Source organism: Lagenorhynchus albirostris, chromosome 11, assembly GCF_949774975.1.
Source record: "Lagenorhynchus albirostris chromosome 11, mLagAlb1.1, whole genome shotgun sequence".
Lineage (NCBI taxonomy): Eukaryota > Metazoa > Chordata > Mammalia > Artiodactyla > Delphinidae > Lagenorhynchus > Lagenorhynchus albirostris.
Genome location: NC_083105.1, coordinates 19,047,165 through 19,065,278, shown reverse-complemented (window position 1 = coordinate 19,065,278; position 18,114 = coordinate 19,047,165). Strand labels below are relative to the sequence as shown.

The 18,114-nt window shown below is 40.1% G+C and overlaps 1 non-coding gene across 1 annotated transcript; it reads right to left on the bottom strand.

The window, feature by feature from the left end:
• Nucleotides 1–7,643: 7,643 nt before the first annotated feature.
• LOC132530137 (U1 spliceosomal RNA) lies at nt 7,644–7,807 on the bottom strand. The gene has a single exon (XR_009543693.1). It is a non-coding gene; the product is annotated as a U1 spliceosomal RNA (small nuclear RNA).
• Between the last annotated feature and the right edge of the window lie 10,307 nt (nt 7,808–18,114).

Genomic DNA, 18,114 nt, shown 5'->3' with positions numbered 1-18,114 from the left:
AGTGCTATCCTAAGCTGCTTCTTCCCTCTCTCCCTCCCTCCCTCCCTCCTTCCCTCCCTTTCTCTCTCTTCTTTATTTCAATAAACATTCATCATTCATTATCAGCTAGGTACACTGAGGCACCCTTATCAAAATTAATAAATACTGCCCTTCTTGAGTTTTGTGACCGTCTGCTCAAGGTTCAGATTGCGTCTTGTTGGCTCCTGTACGGGGCAGGGGAGGAGGGTGTTGGCTCTCCAGGGAAAATCAAGCCGTTGTTTCTATAAGAAGGGAGAATGGAGTGCTGAAGTGACAAAATAATGGAGGTCCAGGACGCATTCATTCAACTATCGCATATTTATCGGAGGTTATTCTGTGTGCCAAGCACTGTTCTAGGTCCTGGGAATTCCAAGATCAAAGTGTAGGTCTCTCTTCTCAAAAAGCTTCCGACCTTGCAAGGGAAAGATAACCGGGCAGCTGAACGTGCCATATACCTTGGGGGGACCAGAGAAGGACCCTGCCAGAGTGAGACGGAGGGGACTTGAAGGATGAGTAACAAAGAGAATTTTACGGGACAGAAAGCTAGCGGGGAGCATTCCCAGCTGAGAGAAGAGCACATACATGGGCATAGAAACAAGAGAAGAGCTGGTGTGTTCAGGACACTGCAAGTCCTGCAGCTTCTAATGGCTTCAGGCTATGGAAGTCAGAGAGGGGAGGCAGTCAACAGGGCTGGCAGGGGAGGTGCTGGAGAGTTAATTGGTGACAACATAAAGGGCTTTGCTCATGTGTCTACTCTCGAGGTTGGGATGATCAGTCTCATTTCTGCTGGCTCCATGTTTCCCTGCAAGGGGTCCTCTGTTAGCATTACTCTCCCAGCTTTTCTGCCTTTTCACTCACTCCTGTCCGCGAGCAGGGAGTTCGCCTCCATTTCTCTTCTATCCCGTATAGAGCAGCCTTTCTGATGTATTCTTGGACACTTGTAAAAGAAGTCTGTCCTTATAGGGAGAGACCTGTCTGTGGGTGTCCCGCTGTTAGGCAATCTAATTCTGGGGTGTAAGATTAGGAAGCTATTGTTTCCCTAAACTAAGCCTGGTTTTGACTGTATTTTCATTAATAAAGCTGACCTTTTGAGTTCTGTCTGTCTCTGGCTCCTCTCAAGTGAGTACTATTATTTAAATCCTTGAAATGTCAAGGCAAACTAAGGTGGTTAGGAAGGGGGCCATTGGAGGAGGGTGAGCATGGGAACAAATGGCATGATAAGGTTTTTATGTTAAAAGTGTCACTTTGGCAGTTGGACAGAGGATGGATTGGAGAGGGTAAGGAGATTTAGAAGGAAAGAGATGATGAAGATTTCTTTTTTTGAAACTGAACTAAAAATTTTTAATTTAATGATTATATTTTCTAGGCTGATGTTTTCATATTTTGGGGAAATTTAATTTCAAAAGACATGAATATATTGTTTCATGTTTTACTCTAATGAAAATATTTAAAATTAGAAACTATGATGCTTAATTTTAAATTTGTAATATGATTCAGTATTAGAGAAAAGATAGCTAAGATGAAAGGCCCGACAATCTTGTACTGGGTTCTTCATACATGGCATAAGAGTTGTTTGTACACAGTGGAGACAGGATGCGTGTAGTCTACACGATATTGCCCTTTGTTAATCCACGTAGAAAGACAGGAGGTGATGGAGATCTTAATTAGGAAAGCAGTGGTAGTGGAGGATCTGAGTGGAGAAAGAGAAGGGATGTGGAGGGAGAGATATTCTGAAGATAGAATTAATAGTTGGGGTCTGATTGGATGTGAGGGTAAGGAAGAATCTGGGTTTCCGGTTAGTCAACTGGAGTCTCATTTGCTGAGATAAGGAATGAGGATGAAGTGCAGGGGCCGCGGAGCATAAAAGTGAGCTCATTTTATGACATACGGACCTCCAGGGCACAGAAAAGTCTATTAGGCAGTATGAGATGCAGACCCAGAGCGCTAAAAAAAATCACCTGGCTGGATTTATAAATGCGTCTAGAGATAATTATGGAAGCACAGGTATAAGAGAAGTTGCCAAGAGAGACGACGGTACAGAATGAGGCAAAGAGAAGCGTGTGGAGGCAAACCAACCTATGAGTCAAGTTTGACAGAAACATATTGAGTCCCTCCTGAGAGCTAGGGGGACTCATAGTATACTTTCTTTTATTGACGTTCGATGTTACTTGAGAACCTGAGCTATCACATAATGTACCTTCCATAAAGCCCACCAAATCACTTCTTTTTGCTTACTCAGAATTCAAGCTGCTGTGTGCTACGTATCGATCACTGCAGCCATCTATCTGTATACCTCACACATATGTAGCATATATAAAAGCTAACATTTATTGACCATTATGATGTATTGTATCTGATACTTTGCTAAACTCTTTACACACATATATACAAAGTAGATATTGTCAACTTTGTTTTACAAATGAGGAAATGGAGGCTCAGAGCAGTCTAGTAGTCCAAACTTTGAAACCAGGCCTGTCGGACTACAAAGCTGAATGCTCTGACCATAGGTCAAGTGGCTTTTCTTTATCAAAAAAGATATAACATGAATTGAAGTCTTTAGGAGCTTACTACCTGGCTATGGAGATTAAACATCCTCTCGAGAAAGGCTAAGACTAGACATAAAGTTAGACAGTCAAGTTTGAATCCTGTAACTTGTTTATTGAACAATGTTAAGTGCTGTGAAACTCAGTTTTCCTCATTGATAATATGAATGTGTAATACCTTATCCACAGGCATACTTCTGTCTTCCACCCTGTGGAAAGCTATATTACAGAAAGCTCAGTGACCAAGGTGGACACCCATATTGCAGAAATGTTTCTTTTCTCTCTAACTTTAAAAGAAAAAAAAAAAACCCAAAACACAACAAGCCAAGCTCTAAAACCTGCTGAAAATAGAAAAAGCATCAAAAAAGCATCAGCAATATAGAACTACATTTATTTAAATATCATAATAGGGCTTCCCTGGTGGTGCAGTGGTTGAGAGTCTGCCTGCTGATGCAGGGGACACGGGTTCGTGACCCGGTCTGGGAGGATCCCACATGCCGCGGAGCGGCTGGGCCCGTGAGCCATGGCCACTGAGCCTGCGCGTCTGGAGCCTGTGCTCCGCAACGGGAGAGGCCACAGCAGTGAGAGGCCCGCGTACCACAAAAATAAATAAATAAATAAAATAAATATCATAATAAAAGAAATAACATAATTGTGAAAAGGCTCTTGTTTATAAATATTAGAAAGAGAAATCTAACAAAGAAAATTATGTGACAATATTTAAGTTTTGATAAGAGAGTTGGATGTTTTTTCTTGTAAGAAAATTATAATTGAGACCAAGAAGGTTAGACATTCTAGTTCCTGTTTAGTATTTTTTCCTGTTTGTATTTACTATTACTCTGTAGCTGTACATTACTGTAACTTAAAGCTCTCTGTCAGAGTGAGAAAAGTAATCTGCTTCATTAATTTATCTGCTTAGGAGTACTTAAAGTCAAAGAAAATGAGATTAAATTATCTGTATTCAGAATTCTTTAAGAGTCATTCTGTCTTTATGGGAAAACGTTTCATCATTTCTTGTAATAAAAGTAAATAATAAAAAGTATCCATGTTCTTAATAATTGTATTTTCAGGACCACAGACAGCTCAGTTTATTTTCACCTCCTGTCCAAATATTTCATTTCATGGTCAAAAGTAAAATTACACATGCATTCTACTTATACAATATTTATTTTCAAATTTATATTTTTACTCTAAAAGAAGAAGACTTGTTTGGGAATCCTAGGTATTTAGTTAATTTTGCCCACTTTTAATCATTTTGGGTATTCCATTCTCAATTTTAATTACTCACTTCATGTTACTTAGCAATGAGTGATACAATTTACCAAAACCTATATTTTTCTCATATTCTTCCTTCAAAATGTCCTTGATACTGTAAAGCAAAATGTTCTCTAACTGAGGTTGAATGTGTGCTTAAAAAGGAGACATAGGGAGGAAGGGAGTCTGCAAAAGATTAGATTAGGATTACCTTTTCTTTCAAGTTTCATGTAGAGCAAGGAAGATGAAAGGTGTATAAATGCTACTTAAACTCACTTCCATACTAGAGTTTCTCCATGAGTATAAAGGGGAGGGACTCTTTTTTTTTTTTTTTTGTAGTACGCGGGCCTCTCACTGCTGTGACCTCTCCCATAGTGGAGCACAGGCTCCGGACGCGCAGGCTCAGTGGCCATGGCACACGGGCCCAGCCGCTCCGCGACATGTGGGATCTTCCCGGACCAGGGCACGAACCCGCGTTCCCTGCATCAGCAGGGGAACTCTCAACCACTGTGCCACCAGGGAAGCCCAGTGGGAGGGCCTCTTGGATGGAGAATCCAGGATGGGGTTAGGAAAAATGTGACTGGAGAAAGTCAAGAGGCAGTTGGAAGCAGATAGGAATAACGAGCAGTATCATTTAACCAGAATTCTTTCAGTTGCTGGGAAAGAAACTCAAATCCAATCCAAATAAAAGTTATTAGATTTATCTGGAAAAGTAGAGGAGTATGCAGTTTCAGGAACAGTTGTATCCAAGTGCTCAAATTACATATTATAGAACTCTTGTACTCCCCATCTCTCAGATTGGATTTTCTCTGCATTGGGTCCACTCTCAGGAAGGTTATTCCCTCATGCTAGCAAGGTGGCCACCACTAGCTCCAGGCCTACATTCTATCAGCATGGTAACTCCTGAAAAAAATTTCATCAAAAAACCTGGCCTGTTTTCACTGACCAATCACTGTGGTCAGGGGATGGGATACACTGATTGATTAAGCCTGGGTCATTGCTAGCTCCTGGAGCTACAGATTGAATCAGATCCAGAAGAACCACATGAACTAAGAGGAGGGGAGGAGAAGGTCCCCAAAAGAACCATAGGAAGAATGGATGATAGGCCGGCAAAAAACAACAGAGGTCTTGTATTCACTTGCTAGGGCTGTCATAACAAAGTACCACAGACTGGGTGGCTTAAATGTCGGAAATGTATTGTCTCAGTTCTGGAGACTAGAAGCCTGAAATCAAGATGTCAGCAGGGTTGGTTCCTTCTGAGAGCTGTGAGAGGAGAAGCTGTTCCAGGTCTCTCTCCTTGGTTTGTAGATGGCTATCTTCATGTTCACCTGGCATTCTCCTTATGTATCTGTCTGTGTCTAGATTTCCTCTTCTTATAAGAACACCATATTGGATTAAGGCACACTCTAATGACTTCATTTTATCTTGATTACCTCTCTTACAACCCCATCTCCAATGGTCATATTCTGAGGTACTGGGAGTGAGGACTCCAACATATCTTTTCTGTGGGGGCACAGTTTAATTCATAACATGCCCCTATACTAGACATACTTTATTTCCTGGTCTACATAGTCTCTACTCTTTTGATTTAACCCTTTGTTATAGGAAATGCCTTTCACCTAGAAAGTCTAGCTCTAACACTTAACTAATTGTTGGACTTTGGAAAAGTCATTTAACCTTTGTGCACCCCAGGTTCCACATCTGTGGGATATATCTAGCTAATTGTGAAAGCCAATGACTGTAAGATGACAGACAGCACAGTTACTTTTCTTATTATTTCTACAGCCTGAAAGACAGTGGCATGTCTTTCACACTAAGGCATGGAAGTCATTTAGGATTCCTCCAGTGACATGTGACACTTTGGATTGGTTATCGTTAATCAAAGGCTGGGTCCTCATCCTAGCCCTATACTCATTCACTCTGCCCCTTAAGCAAGGATCTGGACCTTAGTTTCTTCATTTGTAAAAGGAGATGGTGATATCCACCACACCTAGCTTGGAATTTGGAAGGACGAGGATGCAACGAAATAGTTTGTGACATCCCTTTGAAAACAGGAAACGTCTACACAAACACATATGGTTCATGGTGGTTGGTGACAAGGCTTCATGTGTCCGATCTAGACTCCCCAGTTAGAGTGACAGAGGACCTGAGAAGAGGAATCTTTACTGACAAAGTTTCCGCACCCTCATCTCTGTCAACCCAGCACCACCTCCAACTCAACCATACGGTAGGCTCTCCTTTGGTGCTTCCTGGTTGTTTGAGAAGCACAGACTTCGTCTTTCCTTTGAATTTTCTTTTTTTCAATCTTTAGAAATTCTGTTAGACCTACCCTAATCTGGCGAGCCCTTGTATTCATGACTGGGCTACCCTCTGATAATTTTTAAGTGGATACATTACGAAGGAGTAATCAGAATCATGGAAAATCTTGCTTGAACTAATGCTATCTTGAGTTAGGTTTTCATGTTAGTCAGTGAATTCACACATAGTTATAAAAAAGAATGTACTCTTCCATTCCTTTATTTACAAGCTATACAGTTTTATGGCTCTGATTAACTTTTGGATGCTTCTACCTTTGTTTGTAAAAAAGGCTATCCCTCTCACCATCACAGCTTGCTGTCCCAAATGGACATAAACAGGGCACTGTCATGTGTACATGAAAAAAAGATGACCTACAAAGACGATGTTACAGTAGGGTATTAAAAGTACAATTTCAGCCATTTCTCCCAATTAAGGCGAACTCATCTGTGATTTCAGCTTCCCATTTGAAATAAAAGTCTGGCGGTAATTGGAGCACAGAGCTATTCACCACTGTACTTCAATCTGGAAATAATTGTCTTTGTTCAATTAGGAATCTGCATTTTCATGCCAATCTTCACAGATTATTTTGAATGGAGAATGCACTCTGATTAAGAGCTATCCCTCTTGGAAGGAAAAAAAAGCAGGTCCCCATCCTCTTGTTGGATTTAACATTTTTTCTCCTAGCAGACTGAGAAGGATATCACACAAAGATTTTCTAGACTTATTTAATATGATAAAAATCTCCTACAGAATTCATATATAGTTTTTTTTTAATTTCAAGACCTCCTTGAGATGATTCTCTAGAGTTGGGCTTGACAAGGTATCAACTTGTCTGAGTTCTTCAGTTAATTTGTCATATTATAATGACCAGGTTTTCCACAGAGCAATATCTGACCACCATTTATTTTTGCCATTTATAGAACCACTTACTCTCTTAGGTGCTTTTTAAATACAGAATCATATATAACTCATAAAAAAAAACCTTGAAAATTAAGGATTGTTATCCCCATTTAATAGATGAGGACAATAAAGGTCAGAGAGTTTATGTGATTTTTTTTTCCCCAAGGTAACTCAGTGACTTATTGGTAAAACCAAGAGTCAGCTGCAGGTCTGGCTGGCTTTAAAACCTCTAGCACTTTTTTCTGATTAATTTAATACAGCCAAAGGAAAATAGTAAGAAGCATTCCTGTTAAAATGATAAGATTCTAATAGAGAGAACTATGAAAATGCCAACACAGCATATGTCTTTGCTATAAACCACCCTGCTCCAATAATTTTGAAAGCACCTATATCTAGCAGTTCTGGATGAAAATAAAAGGTCCACAATTATGAAAACATATTAGCACAATGACAACTTTCTTAAACACTGTGAGTTACTATCCATATCATTACATAATTTAATCCTTTCTCCAAGATGGATTCCTTTAGAAACTAGAACATGCCTTCTCCATTTTGGGATCCCTTCAACCAAACACAGTTATTAAGTGAGAAAATGATTGAATCACTCTCTCTTCCTTTTTTTCTTCTTTACGGGGGAAAGCGCGAACGCAGTCCCGCACTACCACAAATTCTGCAGTCGAGTTTATCACGTTTGGGGTTATTGCAGGGTTCAGCACATCCGGAGTGCAATGAATAAGTCTCGCCCGGGGAAAACCACCTTCGTGATCACGGTATCTCCCCTGCCAGGTAAGTATTGAATCATTCTCTTGATAACCCCAGGAGGTAGGCAGGATATATGGAATACATATATTACAGATATATTTTGTGTGTGTGTTTAACATATACATACAAGTCAAAAAACCCCATAAGTATAAGAAGTAGAACTCTGGCCAAACCTTTCATTATCCCCTTTAGAAACATTATACAGGTATTGTAAACCTCCACCTTTGAAGCAAAGTAATTCCTTCTCTTTAATAATACTCTGGTAAACACACCCATGAGTGTTTCCCATTCTTCTGTCTTTGACCATGCCATTTCATAACGACAAGAAGAAGAAAAGACTTATTTAAGCACCTGGATGGAAAGCGATAGCTAATCCAATTTTTCTTTTCGAAAATATAGAGTTAGTATTTGTGAGAGTTTGGGTCAAATGGGACTGGTAAGCACGGGGGGCAATCACTTCTACATTTCATGCTGAATAGGGTTCTGGCTGTGGAGTGTTTGGGGCTGTGGGTTGGTGGGAGGAATGTAGCATGTTCTGTTTTTATCAGTCTGCTCCACAGGCTACGGCAGGTGTGGAGATTACTTTCCAATAATTCCTGGAAGCAATATTCCCCCACCTTCACAGGAACTTGCCATCTGGCTCTGAGGGCCAGAGATAATTCAGCTTCTAAATGAGCTCAGCTTCAGGTCCTCCTGAGCAAAAATTGATAAATGAGTGAGATTACACTGTTTTATGGCAGTGTCAATAACACACCAGCATTTGGTCACTCAGGGGCCTTCAGAAAAGAAAGTAAAGCTTTTATTGAATTAACCTATCTCAAATGCAAGTGCATTATTTAAGGGCTTTGGGGAAGGAGTTGCCAAGCTTTATGAAGGCTACATAGAAAAACTAAAAATACGTTTGCATTTTTATGCATTCTACATAGTATGTAGATCTTTTGTATGCAAACTTTGGTCTCATAAGGTAAAATGCCAGAGTGAATTTTGGCCTTGTATACTCTAAAATGAATAATTTTACCCATGAAAATTTTCTTCCCAGGAAAAATGGTGGCTAAAGCTGAAAATTTTCTAAGCTGCCTGGATAATAAGCTTTGTGACTTGAGAAAACGTAGGTGTAGCCATCAAGCAAAGAGAAGATACAAAGCTGTGACATGAACAATTTAGACCAGAAGACAAAACTTCGAGAAAAAGAGATCTTTTTCCTCCTGCTCTAATTACCTTAACCAGTTGTCAAAATTGGTAAAAATTGATCAGATAATACCTTAAGTCTCCATTTGGTTTTGACCATGTGGGCATAACTATCTTGGGATGGTCGTTTTGTATAAAGAGCATGAGGGTGAAGATAATTACAATTTGATGAGAAGAGAATGAGATACTTGGAATGCAAAGTATTCAGCATGGCCCGATTTCCCAGGGTCCCCTGAGATTATGTGTAGCAATGATAAGATGACATAATTAAATTAAGTGGCATGGCAATAAGTAAGAAAGTAAGCCCACAGACTCTGTCTCTTGGGAGAATGTCAGCTCAAACAGTCTTTTAAGATGTCTTATTAAAAAGAGGGTGAATAAACTGGAGTTATCTCAGCTTGGGGAAATAAAACATAGTTTTCTTGGGAAAACAGAATTTTCTTCTCTGGAGGAAGCACTGGGAGAAGAAAACCTCAGAGCAAAGAGTGTTTATCTCTGAAATTTAAAAAAATGCAGAATTTGATAGGTGGAAAGTGAAGGGGCAATGGTCAACATGTTTTGGGAGTGCATTGCCCTATAGAAGTCTCTTTTCTATCACTCTCTTCCCTGCCAGGCAAAACTAAGTGACCATGCTTGTACCGTGTCCTACCCCCTGATTGGACCAAGATGGATACTTGCATTGGTGTCAGGAAGTCTATTGGGTGGCCTATAGCCAATCAAATTCTCACTCTTGAGAGAACTAACATCACACCGAGCTGGAGCAGAGTCAGTTCTGACCAAAACTAGATGCAAACCAAACTGAAGGAGGAGCAGAAGTGATGAGTGAAGTAGAAATGAGAGGAAGCTACACCATAGGGAAATGAATGGGGCAGACACCACGGAGGCAGAGCCCAGTTCCCAGCGCCTTCCCAGCGAGGCTCAGCTGATTCTAATTTCCTTTTTAAAGAACTATGTAAGAGCGCCTTTTATAATATTAATCTCACTTCCCCCACTTTTCTTTTTAGTTGAGCTAATTTCGGCAGGTTTTTGCTAGTTTACAGCTAATGACTCCCTGAATAAGACAAAGTATCTAAAGATAATATCCTTGGCATATGAAAACTACAGAAAATTGAGAATAAGGAAGGAAAAGATTTAATATTTATTTAAATATATTCCATGTACCAGACATTCTGTTAGGTGTGTAATATTTTAATCTTTTTAGCAACTATATGCCTCAAAGACATTTTAATTTTAATCATACCAATAAAGCAGATGAGTTTCAGAGAGCTTAATGAATAAACTTGCCTAAATTCTCACAGAGTCAGGATAGAAACTCAGCACTGCCTGGCCTCAGATGTCTTCCCTTCCACCGCCAGCAGACTTTGGAATAAAGCAAGTATTCTTACCAGGTAACATCAAGACTCTTGAAAACAGTGAAGAATAAGTAGCCATATGTGAAGGTTAATTTTATGTGTCAACTTGGAGGTGTTCTTGGATATGGTTAACACTTAAACTGGTGAACTTTTGTTTTTTTTTTTTTTTTGTGGTACGCCAGCCTCTCACTGTTGTGGCCTCTCCCGTTGCGGAGCACAGGCTCTGGACACGTAGGCTCAGCGGCCATGGCTCACGGGCCCAGCCACTCTGCGGCATGTGGGATCCTCCCGGACCGGGGCACGAACCCGTGTCCCCTATATCGGCAGGCGGACTCTCAACCACTGTGCCACCAGGGAAGCCCTAAACTGGTGAACTTTAAGTAAGCAGATTGCCCTCCATCACGTGGGTGGACCTCATTCAATCAGTTGAAAACCTGATAGAACAAGGAGACCAGCTCCCTGGAACAAGAAGGAATTCTCCACCAGATGGTCTATGGAGTTCATCTGTACCATCAGCTCTCCTGGGTCTTGAGCCTGCTGGCTAACACTGAAGATTTGGACTTGCCATTTTCCATAATTATGTGAGCCAATTCCTTAAAATAAATCTCTCTCTATATATATATTTTATTGGTTCTGTTTCTGTGGAGAAACCTGACTAATATGCCATAAAAATGTTGGATCAGAAAACCAAGGTTGTGGAGAGTGATGAAAGCAAGATGGCTAAATAAGGTGTCCTCTCCTTTATCACCTCTGAACAACAATAATTTGGCATCCATCTATGGACAAAAGTGCCTTTGTGGGAGCTTTGTAATCCAGGTAGGGGACGGTGAAGCACTGGTATAGTCCAAGACCGAGGAGAGCCATTTTGAGGCTAGCACCCAGGTGGCTGACTCACCAACCGTGGTCCTGGCTACAGACCTAGAAACAACTCCATATTCCCAAGGACTCAGCCACAGCCCATTTGGCTTGGTCCTGTCACCAGCACCATACATCAAGGGACTGAGAAGGAGTCACACCCACCTGTGTATGGGATAATAAGCATACAGAACTTGGTCCCAGCCTTTGACTTGAAGTGGCCCATGAGCCAGCTCTAGCCCCTCTCAGCTATGGTCCAGGAACCTCTGGAGGCAAAGCCAGCAAACTCAGCCAGACTGTAGATTCTGAAAGTTTCCCCTTAATGGGGCTTCTGACCATCCCAGCCATAGTCTGCAAGTGGTCCTGCTGGCATAGGGACCTGATAAAGGACACACCTGTCTGTGCCCCCTAGAGATCCTGAAAAGGCCCTGTACATGGCTCCAGCCCCTCCAGCCACAGTCAGGGAGCAGTCCAGCCCACCCAGGGAACTGGTGGGAGACACGCCCATCCATGCCTCCAGAGTCAGGTCTGCAGACCTCAATTTTGGCTTGTGAAACCCGAAACAGACCCATGGCTTGGTTCTGGCCCCTCTCAGCCACAGTCCAGGGCAAGCCCTGCCCACCCAGGGACACATTCAGTGATTAGACAGGAGCCCTCCCAGGGACCTGGCAGCAGCCATACCTGTCTATGCACCTGTAATAGGCCCACTGACTGAGGACCCAACTGGGGACTGTGAAGTGAACCCCTGTCCCTGTATCACCCAGCTGAACAAGGTCTTTGAGGCAGTCCCATCCACCCAGAGACCAGAAAGGATCCATGCCTACCCCAGCCCTTTGTAACAAGCCTGCTAATGGCAGACCCCACTGTAGACCTAGTGGCAGCATCAAAACTAGCTCCAGTCTAGCATGACTATAATTCCAGAGGTAATCCTGTCAGCCCAGGGAACTGACAGAAGGACTTAACCTGACAAAACCAATCTGTAAAGACTGGAAGAGATGTTTGCTCCTTCAAAGGCACAGACATCAAAATACAAAAACCAGTTGTGTTTCAATACACTAACAATGAACTACCTCCAAAAAGGAGTAAAGAAAACAATCCCACTTACAATAGATTCAAAAACAATTAAATACTTAGGAATAAATTTAACCAAGAAGGTGAGATATGTACACTGAAAATTATAAGAAATTGATGAAAGAAACAGAAAAAGACACAAATAAATGGAAAGATATCTTATGTTCATGGATTAAAAGAATATTGTTAAAATATCTGTACTATCCAAAGTCACAGATTCAATGCAATTATCAAAATTCCAACGGCATCTTTTACAGAAATAGAAAAAATAATCCCCAAATTCATATGGAACCATAAAAGGCTCCCAATAACCAAAGCAATTCTGATAAAGAAGAACAAAACTAAAGGCATCATATTTTCTGACTTCAAACTATATTACAAAGCTAGAGTAATCAAAACAGTATGGTACTGGCATAAAAACAGACACATAGACCAATGGAACAGAATTGAAAGGAAAGAAATAAACCTATGCATATACAGTCAACTAATATTTTAAAAAGAGCCAAGAATACTCAATAGAGAAAGGATAGTCTCTTCCATAAATGGTGCTGGGAAAACTAGATATACACATGCAAAAGAGCAAAATTGGATCCTTATACCACTCACAAAAATTAAATCAAAGTGGATTAAAGGCTTAAATGTATGACCTGAAACCATAAAACACCTAGAAGAAAACAAGGGAAAATCTCCTTGACACTGGTCTTGGCAATGTTTTTTTTAAGATATGACTTAAACTTCTTTACATTATTTTTTTTTTCTTTTTTTTGCGGTACGCAGGCCTCTCACTGTTGTGGCCTCTCCTGTTGCCGAGCGCAGGCTCAGTGGCCATGGCTCACGGGCCTAGCCGCTCTGAGGCGTATGGGATCTTCCTGGACCAGTGCATGAACCCATGTCCCCTGCATTGGCAGGCAGAGTCTCAACCACTGTGCCACCAGGGAAGCCCCTCTTTGCATTATTTTTCAGTGTTCACTATGATCTACAACAGACATCCTTAACATTTCAGTTTACTGTGAGTTAATGTTGTATCTTCAGGCAAAATGTATACAATTGTAAAGATAAAATTATCCCTCCTACTGTTTTATGATACAGTTATGTTACTAACTCTATAATACAGAGCATACATTACTAACTGCTTATTACAATGTTATAATTTGGGGGTCAGTCACATAAATTTTTAAAGAATGTAAAGGGAAGAATGTTTTATTGTTATTCCCACATTCACCATTTTCAGTTCTCTTCATTGTTTCCTAAAAGTTATTGTTTCTATCTGACATCATTTTCCTTTAGTCTGAGAATTTTCTCTTGCATTTCTTGTAGCATAGGTGTGCTACCAATAAATTCTCTTAGTTTTCTTTTATCTGAAAATGTCTATATTTCCTTAATTTTTTTAACATCTTTTTTGGAGTATAATTGCTTTACAATGGTGTGTTAGTTGCCTTAAGTTTTGAAGGATATTTTTGGTAGATATAAAATTCTGGATTGGCCTTTTTCCCAGTGCTTTAAAAATGTTCTTCTACTATCTTCTGGTCTCCAACATTTTTAATGAGAAGTCAATGGTCACTCCAATCATCATTCCTCTGTAGTTATGTGTCATTTTCATCTGGCCTCCTTCAAGTTATTCTCTTTGAGTTTTCATAAATTTGCCCATGATATCCTTAGATATGGTTTTCTTTTTATTTATCTTGCTAGGTATTGGTTGAGTTTCTTCAATATGTAATTTTGTGTCTTTCACCAAATTTGGAAAAAATTTCAGCCATTATTTCTTCACAATATTTTATGTCCTAGTATAGCTCTCCTTTCCTTCTGAGACTTCAATTATATATATATTAAACCTTTTGATATTGTCTCACAACTCTCTGAGGCTTTGTTTTGATAAATCTTTTTTATCACTGTTTTTCATGTTGAAACATTTCTATTGATTTATCTTGAAATTGACTGATGTTAAACCTATCCAGTGACTTTTATGGCATATACTACATTTTTCAGTTATAAAATTTCCATTTGAATTTTATGGTTTCTATTTTTTTGCTGGTTTTTCTGTCTTTTAGATTATGAGGATAATAGCTGGTTTAAAATTGTGGTCCAATAATTCCAAAATCTGTGTTATCTCAGAGTCAGTTCCACTGATTGTCTCTTAACTACGAGTCACATTTTCCTGTTTCTTTAAATGTCAAATAATTTTGAGTTGTATCCTGGAAATTGTGAATAATACATTGTTTAGACTCTTGATAGTGTTATATTCCTCTGAGGAGTATTGATTTTTATTTGTTTGTTTTATCAGTTAACTTGGCTGAACACAGCTGCAAAATTTTGTCTCTCTGCTGTGGGCAGCAGCTGAAATTTTAGTTCAGTTCTTTGAGCTTTGGATGAACTGTTAGGAGTTTGTACCTAAACTATGCATGTATAGTTTAGAGATCAGCCAGAGACTTGATCAAAAGTTTATACACAGAGTTTATGGCTCTGTCTCTCTGTCCTATTAATCCAGGGACTCTCCTCTTTTCCTGTAATTGCTATGTTCTTTAATTCTTCAAGCCAGTAATACTGTGCCTTGCCATAAAAACAGGAAACTCACTGAGCACCATTTCCTTTTTCCTAGTGTCAGTCCCCCCACAGATTCTGCCCATTTTGGTAATGCCTTCAGGTAATTGTTTCTTATATTCTTTCCAGACTTTATGTTGTTATTACTAAAGAGGTTTGTCATATAGGAGCTACCCAGCTATGACCAAAAGTGGCAGGCTGGCTAGAATGTTTGAGACAAACATTTGCAAATAACTCTGCACACAAGCCTCATGAATTGTATTCCTTTAGCTTTTCAGGAACAAATATGAAGAATGTTTAGTGTTCAAGGACTAATTTCAAATGAAGCTAACCTCAGGCATTACATGCTAATGTCACATTTCAGTAAGTGGTCAAACAAGTAATCAGACACAAGCCGTTTTAAACTGGAATTTCCTTAAGTCCCAAATATCAAATTCTATCCATCTATCTAGTAAGAGAGGAAGGGAGAAAGGAAAGAAGGAAGGGAGGAGGGGTGGGAGGGATGGAAGGAGAAAGGAAAGAAGGAAGGGAGGAGGGGTGGGAGGGATGGAAGAAGAAAGGAATGGAGAAATGAAGGAAGGAGTAAGGGAAGGAAGAAGCGAGGGAGGTAAGAAGGAAGGAGAAAATTTCCAGAGAAAATTGTTGATAGAATTTAAGCTTCCCCTGTGCAGGTGTACCTTCCTTATACCAAACCATCACATTGTACACCTTAAATACTTACGATGCTTACTTGTCAATCACACATTATAAAGCTGAAAACAAATAAATGAATAGGCACTCCCGAAACAAAAAGAAGTTTTGGCCAATTGCTCATATTCCCAGGTGAGCTGGTAAATACAAAATGTCAATGCTGAGGATGACCAAGATCCCAAACTGAAACCGTACACCTGAAACAGCCCCCTGCCCATGTCCACCCATCTCACTCTAATAACTCTTCTCTTTATTCTCCAGGACTCACACTCTTTATTTGTAAAAAGCGGTCATAGTATTTCCTCTTTCATAGGACTGTTAAACGGGATAACACAATGCTTGCCGTGTGTTAAGTGCTCAGTACGTTGTAACAGTCTCTATTTCCATTCCAACCTGTTTCCTGGACATTAAAGTGCTCAATAAGTGCTTGATGGTTACAATTTTTGAATTTTATTTCCTCGTTGGTTTATGTAAAAATATTTGGAAACAAAGTCATATAGGATAAGTAGTGGGAAAAGCACAGATATTTGGAGACAAAAGGACTTGGATGTGACTCTGGTTCTGTCAGTTATTGGCTAGTGAACTTCTGGAAGTTACTAAACCTGTTACCTTATTGGAGAAATGAAGAGAGCAATCTTTAAATATAAGCAAAAACAGCTATAATTTATTGAATGCTTATGCTGGGCCAGCGATTGTTCTAAATATCTATAATGCCCTGAAATCCTTACAACATAGGTATTATGTATTAATCTTATGATTATCGAAAGAGGATGATGATGATTGAAAAGATTCTGGTATTCTTGAAAATTCTTAGCCTCCTCTGGAGGTATTATCTCATCTCCCTGGTCACTTCACTTTAGAATGACCCAAGGCTCAGACCTGTGTCCTACTTCTCTTTATCAATTCCCTCTCCCATGGAATCTCATCCAACCCCCTGGCTTTAAATACCATCTGTAAACTGACTACTTTCAAATTTGGTTTCCAGCCTCAGCATCTCCCCTGAGTCCTAATGCATATATCCTAGCGTTTACTCTGAATTTTTAAACTTAACATGTCCAAAATGGAAGCGTTTTCCTAAAACCCACTCCATCCAGTTTTCCCTATCACATTTACTGGCAATTCCATTCTTCTAGTTGTAAGCCAAAACCCTTGTAGTCATCTCAACCCTGACATCCTGCAGCCAATCTTTCAGCACGCATGGTTTGGGCCCCTTTCAGAAAATACCCAATATCTGACCACTTCTCACCACTTCCACTGCAGCCACCTTGGTCCAGACCGCCATCATCTTTTGCTTGGATTATGGTCAATGCCTCCTATGTGGCCTCCCTGCTTTGGCCTTAATATTCTCCCTGCCCATTCCCTACCCTCACACTACTGCTGGAATCTATCCTCAACCCTGAAGCAAAGGTGATCCTGTTAAAAAGTAAGTCAGATCATGTCACTCCTCTGCTCAAAACTGTCCTCTTATGGGTTTCCATCCCACTCAGAGAAAAGCTGAAATCTCCCCAAAGGACTCTAGGGCCCTATGCTAGTCCTCACGCCTCTTCCCCGACCTGCACCACTGCGATCTCAGCTGCTTTTCCTCCCCCGCTGCTCATTTTCTTGTCCTCCTTGCTGTGCCTAGAATGCACTGGGCACACTGCCCCTCAAGAGCTTTGCACTTGGTTTTCCCTCTGCACAGAATGCTCTTCCTCCATAGCCTCAGTTTCTCTCTTACATCCTTCAAGTTTCTGTGCAAAAGTTCCCATCACAGTTAAGCCTCCTCAGCAAGACCAGCTACACAATATGCGGGACACAGTGCAAAACAAAAATTCAGAGACTTCTTTTTCAGAAAATATTAATAAAGGCTCTAAGAAATCTAGCAGTAGTAATTTTAACTCAAAGCTATCCATACGGGAGCTTCCCTGGTGGCGCAGTGGTTGAGAGTCTGCCTGCCAATGCAGGGGACACGGGTTCGAGCCCTGGTCTGGGAAGATCCCACATGCCGCGGAGCAACTGGGCCCGTGAGCCATGGCCGCTGAGCCTGCGCGTCCAGAGCCTGTGCTCCGCAACAAGAGAGGCCACGACAGTGAGAGGCCTGCACACCGCGATGAAGAGTGGCCCCCGCTCGCCGCAACTAGAGAAAGCCCTTGCACAGAAATGAAGACCCAACACAGCCAAAAATAAAAAAATAAATAAATTTACTTAAAAAAAAAGCTATCCAAATGTATTTAAGCACAGAAGCCTCTATATAACTATTCACAGTATTTCCATTTTGCAAAATGCCTGGCAGAAGCTTGAAGATCTCTTTCAATTCCATAATTCCATAAATCTATGCTAGTATAATATTAATAATCTATAAAATTACATAATTCATTATATTTTATCACATATAAATTATATAAATTTTTCACATACAAATTATGTGATAAAATGTGATATATGCACTATAAGAAAATGTATAATATATATTTATAATATATAATAACATGTAAAATATCTGATATGTATTTATATCATAGCTTTTAAAGGTATGGACTTTTAATCTTTTCTTTTAGCTTTATAGGAAGTTGGTCAAGCAAATATGAAAATGGGAATTTGCCCTTTGGGTGATTTCTCTATCCAAATAAGTTTGGAAAATGATATAACACACCTGGACAGTATAT